Source organism: Lactuca virosa, chromosome 7, assembly GCF_052849685.1.
Source record: "Lactuca virosa cultivar CGN04683 chromosome 7, Lactuca_virosa_CGN04683_v6, whole genome shotgun sequence".
Classification (NCBI taxonomy): Eukaryota; Viridiplantae; Streptophyta; class Magnoliopsida; order Asterales; family Asteraceae; genus Lactuca; species Lactuca virosa.
Genome location: NC_136432.1, coordinates 146,505,986 through 146,523,837, shown reverse-complemented (window position 1 = coordinate 146,523,837; position 17,852 = coordinate 146,505,986). Strand labels below are relative to the sequence as shown.

At 35.5% G+C, this 17,852-nt stretch overlaps 1 pseudogene; it reads left to right on the top strand.

Annotated features, from left to right (window-relative positions):
- The first annotated feature begins 13,257 nt into the window (after positions 1-13,257).
- LOC145127213 (secreted RxLR effector protein 161 pseudogene) lies at positions 13,258-13,887 on the top strand (annotated as a pseudogene).
- Positions 13,888-17,852: the final 3,965 nt, after the last annotated feature.

Genomic DNA, 17,852 nt, shown 5'->3' with positions numbered 1-17,852 from the left:
GAAATGGTCTATGGATAAACTTGCGAATTCTTATGTGAAAGAAATTATGAGGTTTCACGGTGTTCCGTTAACGATTGTATCCGATCGTGACAACCGTTTTACCTCAAGGTGTTGGAGGAGTCTGTAAGAGGAATTGGGTACCAAGTTGTGTTTGAATACAGCTTACCATCCGCAAACCGATGGTCAGAGCGAATAAACGATTCAAACGTTAAAGGATATGCTGAGAGCATGTACCCTGGAATTCCAAGGTAACTGGGATGAACATTTACCTTTAGTAGAATTTTCCTATAATAAAAGTTTCCACTCGAACATCTAGATGGCACCTTATCACGCTTTGTATGGAGAAAAGTGTCGAACGCCATCATGTTGACTGGAAGCTGGGGAAAAGCAGTTTATGGGACTTGAAATAGTCCATCAGACTGCTGAAAAGTTGAAAGTGATTAGGGAAAGGATGTTAGCTGCTCAAGAGAGCCATGCTGACAATAAAAGACAACCGATATCATTCGAAGTTGGAGATTCGGTTTTTTTACTTAAAGTCTCGTCGTGGAAGGGACTTATAAGGTTTGGTAGAAGGGGAAAGTTGAGTCCAAGGTTTATTGGACCATTTAAAAGTTTTTCAGAGGATCGGGAATCAAGCTTACAAGCTAGAATTACCGAAAGAACTAGAGGGTATTCATAACACCTGTCATGTGTGTTATTTGAGAAAGTTCACGGGAGGTGTGCCCGACATAATTCCCATTTCTAAATTAAGGTTGGATGAGAGCAAGAGGTTAATTGGAGAACCTGAGGCAATCGTTGACCGTAAGACTAAGAAGTTGTAATGTAAGATAGTCGATTTAGTGCTTGTGCGTTGGAAACATATAAATGGGCCAAATCCCACCTGGGAAACGGAGAGTGACATGATGCGTCGCTACCCATAGTTGTTTGTCGTTGTGTGATTCCGGGGACAGAATCGTCCTAAGGGGGGGAGAGTTGTAACGCCCGTGTTTCTAGGCTAGGCATTAATATTGACATAATGGTCTAGATTAACCTTTGTAACTCATTTAGAAGAAATGAAAAGGAATTATGTTAATTTTATGTGAATTATGTGTTTTATGCTTAATTATTAGGATTTAATTAATTAAGAATAAAAATGAGCGTCAAAAATTAAAATTTTAGATAAAGCCGATATCTATTAAGAAACTTGTAGTGGGCGTGACAAGGATTACGGATATATAAAGAATGCCGAAATCCGAGTTATAACGAAGAAGTTATGACCTGTCGATGTTTCACGATAAACCAGCACGGTGCCGAATGTCGTAAAAAGTGAATTTTTGATAAACTACTTTTTAGCCTTAGTAATCTAAATGAAACTCGTAGTATTCGTTAAACCGAGAAGTTCGATAAAAAGAACGCCCAAATCTGACTTCGTATGAGGAAGTTATGATTTTTCGAAGTTTCAGCTTAGTAGTAGACAGCTAAAAACTCGAATTTTAGATCGAGTGATTTTCAGCCGACACAACCTAAACGAGAATCGAAGGTCTCGTAAATAGTAGCACAACGGTAAAAAGTCTGACGAAAACGGACGTCGGATGAAGAAGTTATGAATTTTGAACGGATTTCCTGTCCCGGTCTGTTAAAAATAATAATATAAAAATTAAAATCAAAATTAGCCAACAAAGTCTAAACGGAAGTTGTAGAGCGTAATTTTACCTACGCATGCATATAAAGAACGTCAAAAACGGAGCTCGTATGCGAAAGTTATGGATTTTATAAGTTTTGGCGTGAAAATCGAGGAATAATGCCAAAACCGGGAATTTTCGCACACGTGGACTTCGGCCACGTGTCCTCGCTTCGCAATCCGATGCGTGTCCGGAACCTGCTGAGTCACCGAACCCACCTGGCGAGGCGTGTCATGCTCTTCGCGAGTCCGAGGTTCGGTCCAATAGGAGGCTGCCCCGTGTCCGATCTCGGTGTGTCATCAGCAGCGTGTCTGAACCATAGAGCGGTCCGAAGTGGTCCAATCAGAAGCGTCCAGCAGACCCTTCGCACATGCAGTCACGTGCGAGCCATCCCCCTGCGAGCCTTCGGATCTGCGACGCGTGGCTCCTTCTCAACCATCGGATCAGGAGGCTCGCCCCTATAAATAGGAGGGTGCGAGACCTCCCGGGTATACTTTGAAAATTTGTCATTTTTAGCCCTTTTTCAATATTTCTTTCATTCTAACTTCCCCCAAAGCCCCGGTATCAATTATAAGCCCCAGAATACGCCATGAAGTGCCCGAGAAGCCCGGAAAATTTATCTTTTCGGTTTTGAAGCCCGACCCTTCGTAGAGCCCGGTTTCTTAATAAAACTCCAGGTTTTATTAGAAACGATCGTTTTAGGAAACGAATTGCTGCCCGATTTTCATTAAATCAGGTGAGTGTGTAGTTACTTTCACCTTACACATAGACATGAAGTATTTTACATAAAATACGTGTTGTGTGAATATATATTGTTTGTTTATTTGAGATGGGTGTTGAAGGAATGATTTATACAGGTTTTTAAATAATTTAAAATGTATATGTATTTTTATCTACGAAAAATGTTGGGTAAAACATGGGTAGATGAAATAGTGGGTGTGATGAAAGGTGATATGAATAAAGGAGATGATCAGCAATATTGATCATGAGTTGATGGTGAGTGGTGAAATTTGAGAGAATGACTTACCCAAAATGTTGGCCCCCGTCATTCAGCAGAGTATGGATGACAACCCTGGACTATTCTAGACATTATGTGGAACACTAGCATGCCCGCAACCTATAGGTGTAATGAACTATATGTTCATTTGATGTACTCTAAAAACCCATTGACATGTATTGTAGGGGGGAATACCTGTAAATAATACTGTCGATAAATGAGAGCTATGAATTTAGCACCTGTTGTATAAACCCTGGTGATGGTGTGACCTTGTACCTATTCCTTAGGATGAATCCTTAGGAAGGAGTGATAGTTGAATCTTAGGGTAAACCCTTAAGAAATTAATAAGATAATGGGGTTGGGCTAATTTGGTTGACTGATTGATGTTTAAGCATAATAAATTTATGTATTGTGGGTTGAAAACCCTATATGCTCACCAGGCTTCCAAGCCTGACCCACTCAGTTTTTTTTTATATTACAGGTAGTGGACCCTGAGCTTATTCGGATGATGATGATGAGTGATTTATGGATAATAGGCCAGTAGGTATGAATAACTGTTGTAAGGCTTATAATGTCTTGTTTATGCTTTTGATCTGTATCAGAACATGACATCCGAAGGTTTTAATATAAAAGGAAATTATACATTTCTTAAAGAAAGGTTTTGACAAACTTTTATCATGTTTTGTTTTTGGGGACCAATTCCGCAACATCTTTTAAAAAGATTCTCTGATTTTATTTTAAAAATCATAAATTAAATCGGTCTTTTCTGTGACAACCCGATATTTTGAATCAATGTAATGACCTGAAAAGTCAAGAATTGTAATCTCTTCTGATATAATGAAATTAGCATCAAAAATAAAATGTTCAAAAGTCTCTATTGGATTGCCTAAAATGATAGTTATCATGTCAAGGTTTTCAGAAATATAAAAAACACTAGAATCCGAGTTATAACGAAGAAGTTATGACCAACCTAAGATTCACAACAAAACCGTCAATACGATTAAACGTTAAACGCGAAGTTTTATTAAAATACTTTTTACCCTTAAGTATCTAAACGAAAGTCGTAGATATCGTTAAACCGTGAACATACATAAAAAGAACGCCCAAATCTGACTTCGTATGAGGAAGTTATGATTTTTCGAAGTTTCGGATATAGTAGTAGACAGCTAAAAACTCGAAATAGAGATCGAGGGATTTTTGGCCGAAACAATCTAAATGAGAATCGAAGATCTCAGCAATAGTAGCGCAACGGTAAAAAGTCTGACGAAAACGGGTATCGGATGAAGGAGTTATGGATTTATGACGGAGTTTTCGTGTCCCGACCTGTTAAAAATAATTAATTAAAAATAAATTCAAAATTAGCCGACGAAATCTAAACGAGAGATGTAGAGTATATTCTCACCTACGCGTGCATATATAGAACGTCGAAAACGGAGCTTGTATGCAGAAGGCTGGCCACGATGTGGCACAGAAGGCCACGACGTGGGGACCTGATTGATGGGGTTTCAGGCTTGGCAGCAAGCGTCTCGTCCATGGAAGAGGATAGGATCGAGGCCACGACATGGCAACCTTATGGCCACGACGTGGGGCCCAAAAAAATGGACTATAAATAGAGCTCAAGGCTTTCGGGTTTCATTGCTCAATTCTCTTCTCTCTCGTGCCGAAGCTCTACGTTTTAACCCCCGAAGCCATCCCAAAGCGCCGGTCTTCGCATCCAAGTTTCAAAGGAAGGTCTTACACTCTCGATAATTCCCGAGAATCTCGAGAAAATCCGCTTTCTCCTGTCGAAGTTCTGCTCGGTTTTCATCTCACCATCTTCGCTCTATCAAGTGAGTTCATACCCCTATAACTATGTTTTCAAATACTTTGTAAATGCTTTTATACACTTTTAAGGGGGGGGGGGGATACAAGTAAACACACGATTATCCTCGTGTGAATAACATAAATCTTTTGTGATACTTTTTGTTATAATCAATCATATATGATTTATAACTATCATACGAAAACGTTCTCATACAACATATCACGAGAACACTCTGTCCTTTTTGGAATGAAACATGTTGTTAAGTAAATATGAAACACTTTTTTTATATTTTGAGTATAAATGTTCAATAATGTTATTACAAATGTTATAACTTACATATAAAGTCGACACTACACTAGGGTTTATCATACAAACGAATCACACTTTTAGAAAAACTATAATAGGTATAGTTTACTAGATATTCATGAGATTTCACATACTATAAATACTATATCAAGGGAATACTTTCAGATACAAGAACAAATGGACTTTTCATACATAAATCTATTTGATACTAAGTTTTGTGAGACATTCAACTTCACGTACTTTCAAGTATGCAGTTAAAGTCCTGTATTATATACCATAATCTCTTGTAGGGAGAGCGTGATTCTTGTGTATAGATCTATACGGGATTGGCAATCCCGCACCTAAACTGTTAGCTACAGTTAGACCGACAAGTCTGGGGTGACAATCGTCATAACACTCCAACGCCTGAAGAACATTGTTACGGGCAGTCTGGGTCAATAGCATGGTTATAAAACTCACATGGAGTATTAAAAACATGTTGATTTATGGGGTTATCAAATGCTTTAGTGATTTTATACATACATAAATCTACTAGTCTAGGCTTGAAAAACACTTTTGCATTTCAGTTTTGGAACTTTTAAACTACCACATATTTATGGAAAAACATTGGATTTCTAAAAGCAAACATTCAAATCAGTCAGGTCTTGGTAGAAGACTACTTTTATACTAGTAGGAAATATGGGATTTTCTAGGAGTTTTTCAAACATCTACAAACAATTTCATTCAGAATTATGCAAACATTAACATTAAATACTTATGAACTCACCAATTTAAATGCTGATCTACTCTTTCAAATCTAGTTGTATTTCTCAGGGATTCAGTAATACAGGTAACTTCAGCTTTTGGAGAAGTGGCGCTAAGGCGTCAGTTTTAAACTCATTTTGACATCATATTGTAATTTGTTTTGAAACAAGTGTCATTCAACGATGTAACTTTTAAATTATATATATGATGGTTGGTTTACTTTCTTTACTATGTATTCAACTGTTACGATACTACATGAAGTCATCCGCCCTCGAACGATTCCGCCGTTCTGGTTTGGGGGTGTGACATTTTCTGGCCGAGAAATTAGGGGATGTCACACCCATTATATTCGACGGTTTATTTAACTTAAATTTTATATAACTTATATACGCTGGGTGATTATAGAAGGAATCTATGGGTCTTTCTAGGGTACAATATCGCATAACATAAGAGAGTTCATTTCACACTTAATAAAGAAAGTATTGGATTTTTGGAATCATACTCTATCGCTTTTACAAGGAAAACGGCTTCTTTATCAAATAAAACTCTTATGAACTCACCAACTTAATTGTTGACACATTTTCAAAACTACTTGTATTCTCAGGAAATCAGTGAAACAGGAAATCAACAACATTTTGAGGATGGGACGTTGAATCGTCAAACAGTTCATTTTGTCATCATAATGTAATTGATTTTGAAACATGTAAACATATGCTATGGTGTAACCTTTTCAATTATATTTATGATGGTTGTATTTACTTTTAGCACTATTTATACTCGTTGTTGTGATACTATACATGAAGTCCTCCACCCCCGGACGTTTCCGCCATCCTTGGTTTTGGGGTGTGACATAAACCAACCATCTTCACGACCTAAGCCTCTTCATTACCTCCACCTCTTGTGGATGCACCACTGCCAGCACGAACAGTTACATTTTTATATTTATTATAAAAATGTTAGTCATTTACTACATGTTTACGAATTTTGTTACATATTTGTGTATGTTGATTTCCATATTAAAAATTGTGATATTAAAACTAGTGCATATTAACGACTATGATAATTGAATATATGGAAATTGTTGGTTTCACATAGGTTGAAACCTGGAAATCCAGAACACAGTCGCCATGTTGTCCGAATTATATCATGAAACTTAAGAAGATTTTCGGAATGTCAAGTCTTTTAGAATTTACAAATCTAAGACTTATACCATTGTTTATCCTAAACGGCAAAGAAATACAATAGTCTAATAAACTTATAATTGAAAGTTTAGGACTAGGATACCTACGCACACCATTAGGATCCAATACACATGGGTTCTCCTATATGAGCTATGTTCATTTTCTAAACTAAGATTGTAAATCTTAGTAAAAACCATTTGCATTATAACCGTTAATCCGTATGGAATGAGGAATGACAGGTATAAGATCGGTTGCTTAGATTTAGGGATGAGCAATTTGTCCCAAATCCTGATCCCGTTCCAGTACCGTACCGGAACCGGTATCGAACCGTACCGAATTTGAAAATATGGGATGGTACTCGATACTCCAAATACATGAAATTCAGGTTTTGGTACCACCGGTAACAGTACTAGAACCGAAAATCCATACCATTCTCGGTACCGGTACCGGTGATGTTAATTTGGTTCGGTAGTCGGGATTTACTTTCGATCAAATTATGTTTTTGGGAAATCGGGAATGGTACGGGTCGGTACCGGTTCCATCCCACGCTCATCCCTACTTAGATTTATACGGGTAGGCAGCCCCACCAACGGTTGCTAGCTATAACCATCGCTTCACAATTCAAATTAGGCGTTGATGTTCCATCTCTACTTAATCCATGACGTTGACAAAACGTTGGTGTGGACATTCAACATGCTCCTTTATAGTGTTGGTGCAGAGGTTTCGTGTCGTAGTTTGATTATGAGCTCATTATAGACCTCGAAGTGAAAGATCTAGTATGCTCAAGAATCATATTAAAATGATATTGCTAAATAACATATGATCCTAAGGGTCACACTAACAACAACTTGATACAAATGATTATTTATTAGAAATTGATTTTAATAAATACTCATAAACTCTTATAATAAATTGGTAAAAATATTTATTTCAAGGAAATAATTATTTTACATTACAAGTAACATATATTATTTCATAATGTATGAATTAATAAGTCATGTACAACATTTTGGACTAGGTAAGCCTTTTGTCTTTTAGCAAAAAGACTAAGTTTATATCTTATAAAATTTGAGTTTATAAAATATAAACATAACCCTCTCTTTTCACAAGCTTGGGCCGGCCATGCATGGGGAAAGGAAGAAGTATGGCTCACTTAATTTGTTAATGAAAAGTATTCAATGTATGGTGCATTCTAGGGGACAAGATGGTCTAATGTTCTTAATGTTTAAGGACTCTTGGACCATCATTCTATTATAAATAAGTGGAGAGTGCTTTCATTTTACTCACTCCTTCTTGCTTTGGCCGAGAGCACTTCTCCCATCTCCATCTTCTCTCTAAAGTCTTGAACTTTGAAGATATGTGTTGCTTGCATTATCTCTTTAAGTCATAATCTTGTTTTAACTTAAAGCTTAAGAGTTGTAACTAGCATTACATCAAGTTGGTACATTGTTGGTGTCTCAAGGGTTGATCCTCACTCCATCAACTTCTAAGCCTCCCCTAGAGGACCCAAAGTGCTTCAAAGGTTGTTACCACTGCTTCCTTCTATGGTTGTGTTTTAAATCTTTCCTTTACTTGCAAGATGATCCTTGGTTGCTGATAAAAGGTTTATGTTATTTATAAAACTCAAGTCTTCTGTTTGCCATTATTTGTAGTTTTGAAACTAAGGTTTAAAATAAAACCCAACAATTGGTATCAGGGCCACCTTGCAAGTTTGGTTAGATTTTTTTTTTGATTTATGGAAATCTTAGTTTTTGGAGAATATGGACAACTTGTTTTTGTATAAAAACAAGATCATATATATTTTCTTTGACATATTTATAATTGTTAGTTTATGTGACAAAAACTTACATGCATTTTTCTCACTTAAAGTTGTCTTAGAAAAACAAAGGTTGATTTATGTTTATATGCATTTTAGAGTGCATAAACAAGCCTTGGACCATTTGTGTTGTTGTTTGTCTGATTTGGTTGAAAATGGTTTGTAATATTCTTTTATTCATAAAGTATGTAATAAAATTAGCTAGTATTTATTCTTGTTATGTTTATGTAATAGATTAGTTTTAGACTAGTTTTATTTTTTGAAAAATGTAACAAGATGAAGATAGAGGCCATTTCTTGAAGAACCATGCAGACCCACGGTTTTATGATGGTTTTCTAAAATTTCATAACTTTTATAAAGTTTTATAAAATTGCAACAAAATTGGTTGTCATTGCAAGTGGGAACTTGAAGATCACATGAAGAACAAGTTGTAATATTTTGTCCCTTTGTCCCTTAGAAAGGACTTAACACTTTTATGTTGGCTCACAAAAGTGTTATATAGTTTAAGGCCTGTTTATGTCAAATGCATGATTATGTTGTTTATTTTGAAGTAAATATTTTGTGTGGTTGATAATTTAGTTTTTCACAAACCCAAACTATTTTTTTGGACAAAATAAACATCATATGGAGTTTGGATTTCAAAATGTAAAATATGGACATTGGATGTAACATATTCCAACCATAAAATAAAAATCGGTTTATAAAATTGTTAATTACGACAACCTTTGAAATATTGAATTATAAGTGTAAAAATCATGTTTTTATGAATTATTCAAACTCCAAAGTATTATTTAATAGGAGGAAGTTTTATAAAGAATATTAATAGGTTCTAAATGGCTCAAACACAAACATAATACTAGGTTGTAATTTTAAAATTGAACCAAGCCGAAATATAAAACCGAGATTTTTATAAGAACCTTAAAAGTGATTTTTTTTTTTTGAAAAATTGATACCATGACATATTGGATACATGCAATTGTCATGATATCACATGTTTTAAATAGAATAATAAAACATACAAATCCCTTTTTCAAAATTCAAGTCTATGCCATCCAACTTTAGAAACAATTTGCATATCACTTTTATAATTGTAGTGGGATAAAGGATACCTAACCATTAGTATCATCTTTTGGTGGCCAAAATATTTTTGCGATTTCTATAACCAAGTTATAGGCCAATTATACAAGTTTCTCTAATTGGATGACTTGATTGAAACCTCTTGTGATAAAGGTCACCTAAGAAAGAGTGTTCCAAGGCATACATGAGACTAAACATGTCAAATTAACAAATTGATTGTTAAGGGTCTCATACATCTAGGAATTACAAATGGTGTAATTAATACAAGTTATTTACCTTGTTAAAATTGAGTAAATGGGATAAAGGATACCTAACCATTTATTTGATTTGTAATTTGGATCCTAGACTTTAAATAAACAATGTTTTTAGAAAAAAAAATGGTATTATTATTTAAATAATTAAATACTAAATGAAAACTTTGTTAAACTTTTGTAGATGGCTCCACCAACTACTGTAACACACCACCACCCAATGAACATTCGATCAATTCTTGACAAAGAAAAACTCAACCACTCCAACTTTTTGGATTGGCACAGAAATTTAAGAATCGTTTTGAATCAAGAAAAGAAAGACTATGTCCTTGAAAACCACACCCCTGATGAACCACCTTCTCTCCCAAAGGCTGTACATGATGCATGGCTAAAGGATATAGATGACTCACTTGATGTTTCATGTCTTATGCTTGCGTCTATGGTTCCCGATCTTCAGCGGGATCTGGAACACTACACTGCCTTTGACATGATTGAACATCTCAAGAAGATGTTTGGTAACAAGCTAGAACCGAAAGGTTTGACACTATGAGATTACTCCATGCCATGAAAATGGAAGAGAGTGGGAATGTGAGAACACATGTTCTCAAGATGAAAAGTTACATGGATCAGTTGGAGAGATTGGGCTCTTTATATCCACAAGACTTTGCTACGGATATCATTCTGAACTCTTTGCGAAAGTCTTACAATTCTTTCATCATCAACTATAATATGAATGGGTGGGAGAAACCTATCTATGAGTTGCATAGGATGCTAAAAACTGCAGAGAAGAATATCCCAAGTAAAACCCCCCAAGTGCTCATGATTAGGAAAGGAAAAGTCAAGAAGAACCAAGGCAACAACTTCAAGGGAAAGCCACAAGCTGGTAAGGGCAAAGGGAAGAAAGCTCCCCAAAACCCACCACCCAAGAAGAAGGAAAAGGTAGCCAAATATCACACATGCTTTGAGTGTGGAATTGCCGGGCATTGGAAAAGGAATTGTCCTACGTACCTTGTTGTGTTGAAGAACAAGAAGGTCGAGGAAGGCCCTTCAGGTATATCCATTTTCATGATTGAAATGGGATTATTTACTTTTTCATCTAACACTTGGTTATTAGATATTGGTTATGGAACTCATATTTGTAATTCGTTGCAGGGGTTCAGAAAGAGTAAGGAACTGAAAGCAAACGAGATGGTATTACATGTTGGCAATGGAGCATGTGTTGCGGTCCAAGATTTAGGACATTTTGATTTATGTTTACCATCTAGTTTGTACTTGACATTAGACAATATGTGTTTAATTACCATTAATAGAAATATCATTTAAGTTTCACGTTTGAGAAAATCTAGTTATGATTTTAAATTTGTTGATGATAACATTCACTCCTTCTTGAAAGGAATCTTCTATTTTGAGGCGAAACCAATAAATGAAATTTATAAAATTAAACCTGGATGACATCTCAAACAATAAGTCCCTTTATCATGTTAACACCAAAAGTCTCAAACCAGATTTGAACCAAACATATCTATGGCGTTGTCGCCTTGGACATATAAATAAGAAGCGTGTATCCCAACTCCAAAAGAGTATACTTTTGGGGGCAAATGACATTGAGTCATTTGACATATGTGAATCTTGTTTATGTGGAAAGATGAAAAAACCCCCGTTCTTTGGAACAAGTGAAAGGGCAAGTGATTTATTAGGCATCATACACATCGATGTATGTAGACCTTCAAAACAATGTCTAGATCTGGTGAGAGATATTATATCACCTTCACTGACGACTTCAGTCGTTTTAGTTATGTGTATTTGGTGAAACATAAACATGAAGCATTTGAAAAGTTTAAATTGTTTCAAAGTGAAGTTGAAAATCAACTCAACAAAACATTCAAAATCCTTCGTTCAGATAGAGGAGGCGAGTACTTGAGCCAAGAGTTCCAAGATCATCTAAGGATTCGTGGGATTATCTCACAACTCACTCCACCAAGAACACCACAGCTTAATGTTGTTTCTCAGAGGAGAAATCGGACCTTACTTGATATGGTTCAATCTATGATGAGTCGAAGTACCCTTCCTTTATCATTTTGGAGTTATACTTTACTCACCGCAACCCGTATCTTGAATATGGCACCAACTAAGAAGGTAGAGAAAACACCTTATGAGACGTGGCATGGAAAATCTCCATCCTTATCTTATACAAAATTTTGGGGATGTGAAGCTTATGTTAGACAAGAGACTTCCATCAAACTTGAGCCTAGATCTACCAAATGCATCTTTGTAGGATATCCTAAAGATTGTTTGGGATGTTACTTCTAGATCCCTAGTGAGAATAAGATCTTAATTTCACAAAAAGTTGAATTCTTATAAAGCAAGTTTCTAGAGGGTGAGGGTACTGGGAGGCGTGTGGAACTTGTAGAAGATCAAGAACCTCAGCCCGATACATCTTTAGTTGATACTAGTACTGAACCAAAGGTTGTTGAAGATGAAGAGATCATTGTCCTTCAACCTACTAAAACACAAGGCATTCGCAGATCTCGTAGAACTCGTCATGAACCTGAGAGATATGGATTTCTCATTGACGAGTGCTTTGTAATGAAAAATGTTGATGAGTCGGTCAGCTACTGATATGAAATGACAGATCCTGAATCTAACAAATGGCTTAAAGCCATGAACGCTGATATGCAATCCATGAGAGAAAATCAAGTATGGGACTTGGTTGATCTTCGTCCCAATAGAAAGACTATTGGAAGTAAGTGGGTCTTCAAGAAGAAGACTGACATGGATGGCAACTTACACACATTCAAAGCAAGATTGGTTGCTAAAGGATTCACACAAACTCATGGGGTTGATTATGATGAAACCTTTTCACTGGTCGCTATGATTAAATCAATTAGGATACTACTTGCCCTAGCTGTATGCTATGACTATGAGATATTGTAAATGGATGTCGAAACTGCTTTTCTAAATGGACACTTAGAAGAATATGTCTACATGGATCAACCCGAAGGTTTTGTCGACCAAAAGCATCCTAATAAAGTGTGTAAGCTCAATAGATGCATTTATGGGTTAAAGCAAGCATCTCGTAATTGAAATCATCATTTCGATGATGAAATCACAAAGTATGGTTTTATTAGATATGAAGATGAATCTTTTGTTTACATGAGAACTAGTGGGAGCTCGGTGACATTCTTGGTCCTATATGTGGATGACATATTGATCATGGGAAATCACATTCCAACTTTACAAGGTGTAAAGACTTGGCTTGGAAAGTGTTTCTCAATGAAGGACCTAGGTGAGGCACAATACATTCTTGGAATCAAAATCTATAGAGATAGATCAAAACAATTAATAGGTCTAAGCCAAGGTACATATATTGAGAAAGTATTGAAACGGTTCAATATGGAAAACTCTTATGGATTTGTACCCATGGCACATGGCACTGTACTAAGTTCATCTCAATGTCCTAGAACAAAGGCTGAGCTAGACAAGATGAAAGATATTCCATATGCTTCTGCAATTGGATCCATCATGTATGACATGAATTGTAATAGACCTGATCTTGCTTATGCTATGAGCATGGTAAACAAGTTCCAACAAAATTCAGGGGAGAGTCATTGGAGAGCTGTGAAGAACATCCTAAAGTACTTACGAAGAACTAAGGATTTGTTCCTCGTCTATGGAGGCGTGGAAGAAAGCTTCAGTGTGAAGTGCTACACTGATGCTTCCTTCACAACTGATCAAGATGATTGCAAATCACAATCAGGATATGTGTTCATTATCAATGGGTGTGCGGTATCTTGGAAAAGCTCCAAGAAAAGTGTTGTTACACAATCCACTACAGAGTCAGAATACATTGTTGCTTCTGAAGCTACACAAGAGGCTGTTTGGATGAAGAAATTCATTGGGGATCTAGGGGTAGTCCCTACCATTCAGGACCCCTGGACGTTTTCTTTGACAATGAGGGTGATATTGCTTTGGCAAAAGAACCCTGCACACACAAGAAGACTAGGCATATTAACTGCAGATTCAACTTCATCTGGTATAAAGTTGAAGTAGGTGAAATTAGTATTCGCAAAGTTTACATTGATCAAAATTTGGTGGACCCTTTCACGAAGCCTCTTCCTCAAGCAAAATTTGAAGGACATGCTCGAGGAATAGGACTTCGCTATTCTAGTGATTGGATTTAATCTATGTATTAGTATTGAATATTGGAACATTATATAACATCATCTATTGTAATAAATATGATATATATGGCATATATCTTTTCATTAAATATTTGTTGTGCTCTTTATTAACATGTTTAATCATTGAGTAAATTTATTCACTCTAAAACTCCATAGTTGGTTATTATTGTGGGAGCAATAATTAAATAAGACTAATATGAAATGGGATGGTTTACAAAGCGTTGTAACCAATTTCATAGGTACTTACTAGAGAGTAAGTATTAGAGTGACCAGTTTAAGATCACTTCATGGATCGATGTCATGAATGATACTTGATAAAAGGTAATATATGTATATCCTTAGCACCTGAGATACATATATGGGACTTGAGTGTGGGGAACGTTATGCTTTGATGTAGTCAAAAAGCTTTTCTTTTATTAGACAGATATAAAAGCTATTAACAGGCGTGATGTAAAACATGCAAGAGGCATATATAGTCATAATGGTATTTATTCCTCTTATTCATTGAGAGTTAGACATATAAGGCCTGATGTAAAGCTGAACACTTATATGAGATTGACTGCGATCTATATCTCATGATCAACATGATGTATGTAGCAAAGGGATAACTGATAAACTCACCTTACTCACCAATTGTATCCTTGGGGGCTTCTGGGGAGTTGGGCGTTGATGGAATGGAATTATGTCATATGTTGTTGGGGGCAGTGAAATGTTGCTACACGTTCACCACTGTCTATATCAGTTTGATATGAGTCGTGCGCAAGTGGGAGATTGAAAGATCTAGTATGCTCAAGAGTAATATTAAAATGATATTGCTAAATAACATATGATCCTAAGGGTCACACTAACAACAACTTGATACAAATGATTATTTACTAGAAATTGATTTTAATAAATATTCATAAACTCTTATAATAAATTGGGAAAAATATTTATTTCAAGGAAATAATTATTTTACAATACAAAGTAAAATATATTATTTCATAATGTATGAATTAATAAGTCATGTACAACATTTTGGACTAAATAAGCCTTTTGTCTTTTAGCAAAAAGACAAAGTTTATATCTTATAAACTTTGAGTTTAAAATATAAACATAACCCTCTCTTTTCACAAGCATGGGCCAGCCATGCATGGGGAAAGGAAGAAGTATGGCTCACTTAATTTGTTAATGAAAAGTATTCAAAGTATGGTGCATTGTAGGGGACAAGATGGTCTAATGTTCTTAATGGTTAAGGACTCTTGGACCATCATTCTATTATAAATAAGTGGAGAGTGCCTTCATTTTACTCACTCCTTCTTGCTTTGGCCGAGAGCACTTCTCCCATCTCCATCTTCTCTCTAAAGTCTTGAACTTTGAAGATATTTGTTGCTTGCATTATCTCTTTAAGTCATAATCTTGTTTTAACTTAAAGCTTAAGTGTTGTAACTAGCATTACATCAAGTTGGTACATTGTTGGTGTCTCAAGGGTTGATCCTCACTCCATCAACTTCCAAGCCTCCCCTAGAGGACCCAAAGTGCTTCAAAGGTTGTTACCACTTCTTCCTTCTATGGTTGTGTTTTAAATCTTTCATTTACTTGCAAGATGATCCTTGGTGGGTGATAAAATGTTTCTGTTATTTATAAAACTCAAGTCTTCTATTTGCCATTATTTGTAGTTTTGAAACTAAGTTTTAAAATAAAACCCAAATTGAAGTTTGGCTTGTTTCCGTATTGAATTGGAATAGGATTCATATAAGGAATGTTCACTCTTACGAGTTGGAATTTAGACTGTAAGTAGTGGGAGGATTTTGCTCTACTGATTAAGTATCGATTTCCAAATTATGTAACATAACACTTAATATATACTACGCATAATAACACAATGTTTATAAACTTTTTTATAATAAGTTATTCATATAAACGGTACTATAAATTATACGAAAATTCAAAGATGAAAAGCAATTATTTTTATACTTTAAAAAGGAAAAATAACTTCATTATATATAATGTATCACTCAAACTTTTATATAAAATTCACTTTTGGTCATAAAAGTTACGGAGTCAAAACCTGTAGAACTCATCAACATTATTATTGATGTATCTCAATGCATGTATTCTTAGGACCATTTCAGACGGAAGATCTCGCATATAAGCATTTCTGTAATTGTACTATATTTTTGAAATCACCAAACTCTTAGGCATGTGTTGTAATTTAGAAATAGTCAGCGACAATGTGAATTCTATTTTGGTAATAATAGAAATTTATCATTTTGTATTGTTTAATGTATGTTCAATAACTATGATCACTAATTTACGTCATGCACCTCGGTGTTTCTGCCGGCGGACGGGGGTTTGATTGATTGGTATCAGAGCTATTGGCTATAGCGAACTAGTAGTTTCTTAGGAAAGTATAGCTATAGCCTAGGGCTTTCTCTCTTAGGTTAGGTATATCTCTTAACCTACAAATATAGAGTTACATATTAACTCAAACCCTCGAATGAGAATACAATGCAAGATTTTAGGTCAAACATCTTAGCTAAGTTTGTTGTACATGGGCCGAATCACAACGAAACGAAGACTGATCACCTATGTTTAATTATGGTTAAAATGATGCACAATTGAGCTTGGATTTAGTAGTTGATAGACTAAGAAACTTGGATTCTAGAAAATTAAAGGAAGATCACAGTTCGAAACGTTTAATAACTCTCGAAAATTTTAGTGAGCGCCTTACGAATATTTGGAAAATATCTACTTCAAATCCTCATGAAATTCTAACTGTCATAAACATAAATCATGTCTTATGATTATTTCAGAATACATATTACTCAGCTATGACAATCTATGAATGCTCATGTTAGACATCTTATGAATACCTCGCGGAATACGCCCATTCGCAAATCATTATGAATTCGACTAAGGTATTCAATCATTCTATTTCTTTCTTCAGTGAACCGTCTGACTTATGTATGAACCATCCAAGTTCAAAAGAAGGATGACTACACTTACCCTTCATCTTTTGTGACCCTTTTGAAGGAGGAAATAACCAACTCAATAAAAGAAGAAAACATGAATGTTATTAAAATCTTGTTTAGTTTCCAAAATATCTCGATTCAAATAAATCAGAACTCCAGAACTCGAGATATGGTCAAAACATCGAGTAGTGGTAAATTTTCTCTACAACATTTTCTTCATGAATTTGGACAATTTGTCCCAATACTTAATAGTTTCCTTTCACTCATTCTTCACATAGATTATGTCCTTGGTAGTACTGAAAAATTTACTACAAATAAAACTCATAGTAAAGTCATTCCTGGGCAAAACCACGTCAATTCTACATGTTCAGAACACTTATCTTTTATATTTACAATGATATTTTCACGCAACTCATTTATGAACCAAATTGTAATAAGGCAAATCAATGTCTCACAAGAGATCAACGAGTAATCACCCATCATCGACACCATCGCTTGACACAACTATACAATTGAGTTAATGATTGAACAAAAATTTGATAACACCTTGGCCACTTATGAAATCAGTAAGAACAAAGTCTCTAAGCCGAGTGAAAATGAGAGCAGTATTCATGAGGTACTAGAGGAGTTCCAAGGGTAAGCACCAATGGAGGATTTCCAAAATACACACACAGATCCTTGAACGATAATGAAGGAGTTGTAGGGATGATGCTCTGGATTGAAAAGATGGAATCAATATTCCATGTCAACTCATGTGCAGAAAACTATCATGTTAAATTTGCCACCTCAATTTTATGGACACAACCCTTACCTGGTGAAACAACTATACCAAAATCTTGGGCATTGACGCAACTTATGCCATAATTTAGGATGAATTGAA